At 45.3% G+C, this 5,218-nt stretch overlaps 1 long non-coding RNA gene across 1 annotated transcript in view; it reads right to left on the bottom strand.

Annotated features, from left to right (window-relative positions):
- Window positions 1–1,790: 1,790 nt before the first annotated feature.
- Window positions 1,791–5,218, bottom strand: part of LOC106736139 (uncharacterized) — a 3,917-nt gene continuing 489 nt past the window's right edge. The window contains exons 2-3 of the long non-coding RNA XR_001371240.2: window positions 4,470–4,833; window positions 1,791–2,757 (exon numbers count right to left, since the gene is read on the bottom strand). This is a non-coding gene — a long non-coding RNA (uncharacterized LOC106736139). The remainder of the gene's footprint in view (window positions 2,758–4,469; window positions 4,834–5,218) is intronic.

Raw genomic sequence — 5,218 nt, 5'->3', positions numbered from 1 at the left:
GAACCGCGGTCGACTACGTGGGAGTCCAGCGACATAGCCATTACACTAACTGCTGGTCCCACCAGTGTATCTTTCAAGCTGCCAGTACTGAGATTCCAACCACATGGTTAACCATTTTTCAACCATCTTAACCACCATGCTACCTGGCTGACCCAAAATTTTATTTTTCATAGTAGTAGCTCTTTAGCTGTTGACTTATACCTGGAATTCTGATTATTAGAAGTATATTCAAGATTGCAATGATAGGGACCAGCAGTTAGTGTAATGGCTATGTCGCTGACCTCCCATGTACTCGATCACAGCACAGTTCAAGTCCCGGACCCAGTGACTTAAACTCAGGCTGGGCGCATGTGTGTGTGTGCTCAAGATCCCGAGAAGAGAAAGGAGGAGAAGGGATTGTGGCGTGGCCATCCCCACTGGGGGGTGATTTCTTGCCTTCTGTCTCTCTCTGTCTCTCTGGTGAGCGCACGCACCCTGTAGCAAAAACCTCTCTAAAAAATTAAAATTAAAAAAATATGTAAAAAAAGATTCCATTGATAGAAATATAGGGAAGATGGGACCATCCAGTGGCAAGGTGTCTAGGACATTTGGCTAAATGTGTGATTAGAGTCACAGATAGGGTGGCTTAGAAGACACACTGGGCATGTACACACGTACATGCATGCCCCAAATCCCAAGAAGTTGATAGAGGAGAAAGAATTGCAATGTGACCATTCCTTCTGGGAGGTGATTTTTCATTCTTTCTCTCCCTTTCTCTGTCTCTTCAGCAAGTACACATGCCCTATAGCAAAAATTAATAAATAATTTAAAAATTAGCATTGCAGGAATTGGATTTTTCAAATGAAAATAGCTGGGCCAGCAGGTGCTATGGTAGTTAAGGCACAGGATTCCCATGTGGCCAACTCTAGTTCAAGTCCCAGACATGGCAGCCTGAAAAACATGCTGGATACATGTGCATGCCTGCCCAGAATCCCTAGAGAAGAATAGATAAGGGATTACAGGCATGATTTCTCACTTTCCTTCTCTCTCTCTCTGTCTCTCTCTCTCTCTCTGGCAAGCACATGCACTCTGCAGCACACTAAAAAAAAAAAAAAGAGCTGTGTGTCACATATGGGCAGAAGTTTAAATAGCCAACATATGGTTCACCATACTGTCTCTTCCCTCCACCATAGTGATTAACAAAGTCCTAGACAGTGGCTGCTCTCTAGCCCACACTCCTAAGTAAAGACAGTGTGGGAGAAGAATGCAACTAAACTGGATGGAAGATGTAACATGAGTGAAATATAAATGATGCTGCCGAAAGCCCTGAAATTTTGGGGATTGTTTGTTACTGCTACCTAGCCTTTCCTGACTGTTAAGGAAATACAAAGAAGTGCAAATACAGTAAGTGAAATAATAAAGATAGAAGCATGGGCCAGCTGGTGACATGATAGTGAAGGCAGCTGGATCCCATGTGACCAACAGCACAGTCCTAGTCCTGGAACCGGGCAGCTTGGAAGACATGCTGAGCATGTGTGTGTGCATGCCCAAAATCTTGAGAGGAGGATTGTGGCGTTAATTATTTTAATAACAATAACAGTATCAATAAAATGGTCATTCTTCCCTAGAGTACAAAACTCAAATCTATTTTACCTCCAAGGGTTTAGGAAACTACAAGTGTTACAGTTGTAATCTGTTTTGTGCTTTCTTCGGTGTCTCTTTAAACAAAAGTAGTTGGGGGCCAGTAGGTGGTGTGGTGGTTAAGGGCACTGGATTCCCACATGGTTGACCACAGTTTGAGTCCTGCACCTGGCGGCTTGCTTTCTTACTTTCCCTTTCTTTCGCTGTCTCTGTTGGTCAACTTAAAAAATAATAACAAATGGAATTAAATAAATAAATAATTAAAAACAAAAACAGTGCTTTTATTTGTCTTCACTATGGAAAATCAACAGTATACTTGGACTGCCATGGCCGAGAGTTCTACTTTTTTGCAAGTGCTCAACCAGGACACCAAGGATCTTACATTGTCCCCTTGCTTTTATTCTTGTCCAATACGTGGACAACGTCTTGTACAGATGAAGTAAGCTCTAAGTCTGACATATCTCCTTACATTTTTGCTCACAAAGGCATAAGAGTTTTCATGGAGAAATTAATTTATCAAAGGAAAGTGCATTACCTAAGACAAGATATATCCCATGGAGGTAAATCCCATACTCCAGACAACCAATGTACAAAACATTCCTGGCTGGTAACAAAGGTAATTAGGAAGATTCCCAGATTTGTTGGGCCACTACAGGCAGTGTGGTCCCAACTTTTCTAAAGTTTGCACATCATTATTTGACTTAAATGATTCCTCAGTAACCAAACTTTTTCCTCTAGTTATCCAAATGTAAACAGTGAGTTAAAATGAGCTCTTTAATATTGGGTTGTCAGAAAAGTCACATTTGCATTTTTGCATAGAAAAACTACATCGTGACTTTTCCAACAGCCCGGTACTTTCTCATTCTGGGCCACCTAAGTATCCAGCTTTTGCACCTATGAGAGATCTCCACAAGCCCTTTACTTCATGACACTCATCAAGATCAATAACTTACAGCCTTTCTGACGATCCAGTAGCAAAAGTCTCTCCATCTTGTCTGAGGGCAGTAGCTAAGTCTTCTGTTGATTTGGTTTTGTCACTCACTGAAAATACGCATTTCTCAGCATTTGGATTTGTCTTCTATGAACTTCATTCCTTCTGAGTTTGCAGTAGGGCAAGTGCACTCAGCAGAGCTGTCTCTGAGAGAGTGAGAGTACCCTTCACAAGGGATGGCTACACCATAATCCTCCATTCTCCCATTCTCTTAGGATTTTGGGCACGCATTCACACACGCCTGTGTATTTTCATGTCGTCAGGTCTGGGGCTCCAGTCACACAGTCGACCTCATGGGATCCAGTCACCTTAACATTACCAACTGGCTCCTTCCTTCCTCTTTTTTTTTTTTTGAGAGAGATTTTTGCTGTAGGGCTGTGCGCTCCCAGAGAGACAGAGAAAAAGAAAGCACCCCCGCTTCCCAGGGGATGGCCACACTACAGTCCCTTTTCCATTCTCCTCCAGATTTTGGGAATACACACACATACGCCTGCGTGAGCTTTATGCCACTCCAACCACAGTTGACTATGTGGGAGTCCAGAGACAAAACCATTATGCCATCTGCTGGTCATGGCTCCTTTATTTATTTATTTATTTTCCTTACTTGTAAATAACAAGCACCTTATATATTTGTGTTTTATTTTGGCAAGTGTTACTGATACAGTCATGACCACTCTTTGTTCTGGTTCCTACTTCCCTGAAAAATGTTGGTCACTAGAGAGCCAGGGTCTTGTTCCTGATGGAAAAGATCCATGAAAAGGTTAGACATGTTCTTCAGTGTTGAGAAACAGTTCCTTATACAGTTGAACCACAGGCCCAAACATAGTAGCCCATAGATAGTACCACTGCATGGAACGCCTGGGTTCGATTCTCAGGCCAACCTGAACATTCCTGGCTTAGCTGTGAACACTTGTGATCTTAGCTTATTAGAAAGCTGGGGCAGGAGGATTGTGACATAAGGAGATCCTATCAAAAATCCCCATCTTGGGCCTGGCAGGTGGTGTGGTGGTTAAGGGCACTGGACTCCCACATAGCCAAACATGGTCTGAGCCCCAGGCCTGGTGGCTTGGTCTCTCTCTCTCTCTCTGGTCAAATTAAATAATATTAAATAAAATAATTCTTGAAATAATCTGTATCTCTCTCATAAAGAAAAAAAAATCAAACTATAAAGATTGTGTTCTTCCCTATACTCACACATGCATTGGTGGCCAGGTCAAAACAAAACAAAACAAAAAAAAAAAGCTGCCATTCCCTTTTGGTTTTCTTAATTCTGTCAAGGTTGCCTCCCTCTTATCAACCCTGCAAGTCACTCCCTGCCCTGGAGCTCACTCCCAGGAATGGCAGGCCTGAAACAAATCACAGTGTGTACTCAGGCCACCCTAACCCAACCTCTCTTTCCAAGTGAAATCCGGTTCTCTTGACCAAGGGTAGCCAAAGAGAAACAAAAGCCAACTTGAGTTGACAGGAGTAGGCCAAGGAGGAGTTTGTGGCCTATTGAATAAATTGTCTCTAAATTCTGCCAGAGCTGTCCCAATTTCCCTTCATCTACATCCTGGCGGGGGGAGGGAGGGTTGGGTTTCAAAATAGCCCCTAGGTGCTCAGAGCAGCATCCACTTCAGGAAATCCTGTCTCCCAAGCAAGGAATGGAGGTACATTTGGAACCTGGAGAGGAAGGTACCCATAAGAGAGTAGGGGCAGGTAGATTATCTTCAACAAATTATCCTGTGTGGCTCCTGAGCAAAGGGCCAGTGGGGTCTAAGAACATCAGAAGCCTGGGCTCTGCTTGACATAAACCATTCTCCAGTTACAGTTGTCCTAATGAGCTCATTCCCAAAGCCACGTTAAGACTATCAAAGACCTCCACACTGGAGAGGAAGGGGATGCCTTCTGACTTGAAGTCGTCAACAGTAGCTTGCCCAACTCTTATGTTGGCATCTTGGACATGGGCCCTACAATAAGTCATTTAAGTGGGGAGGTAGGATTTGGTTTCAGTTTTCTGTCTGGTGGTGGTTTCTTGAGTGACGTCCTTAGTTCCGGCAGAGCATAGAACTAAGCCCGGCTAAGCGCTCGGTACCTTCGATCCCTGTCTTCAGACACCAGAATGAAGAAATAAATGAATACCAAGTTAGAAAAACAGCCTTTAAGAAATCCAAGGCACCAGAGCCTGCAGACTACGACCAGTCGTGTAGTGTAGGGGAGTCAAGTTGGAAAGAGAAACTCTGCTGTAAAACAAGAAAATACAAACACTATCAGAGCGGGGCGACCAGAGACACTCGGGGACTTGGAACTGGCCTATTTCCTCCAGAGCACCCAGGGGCGGCGCGACCTGCGGGGCGGGCGCCGTGGCTGGCCAGCTCCATGGGAGGCTCGCTCTCGGGGTTGGGACCGACTGGCCGGCCTCTCCCCGGATTTATGACGTGCCCGGGGCAGCAGTGGTGACGAGGCCATCACACAAAGCCAGGTCGTAGGGCTAGGGTCTCCCAGGCCAAGAGCCCCGAAGGGATGGGGAGGGGGCGGGAAGCGAGGCGCCCCCGGGCGCGGGGACTCCGCGCAGTATTAAAGTGAGCTCCGACTCGGCGGCGGCGGCGGGCGGCGGGCGCCGGGGCG

Source organism: Tupaia chinensis, unplaced genomic scaffold, assembly GCF_000334495.1.
Source record: "Tupaia chinensis unplaced genomic scaffold, TupChi_1.0 Scaffold000661_1, whole genome shotgun sequence".
NCBI lineage: Eukaryota > Metazoa > Chordata > Mammalia > Scandentia > Tupaiidae > Tupaia > Tupaia belangeri.
This window is presented reverse-complemented; position numbering and strand designations above follow the sequence as displayed.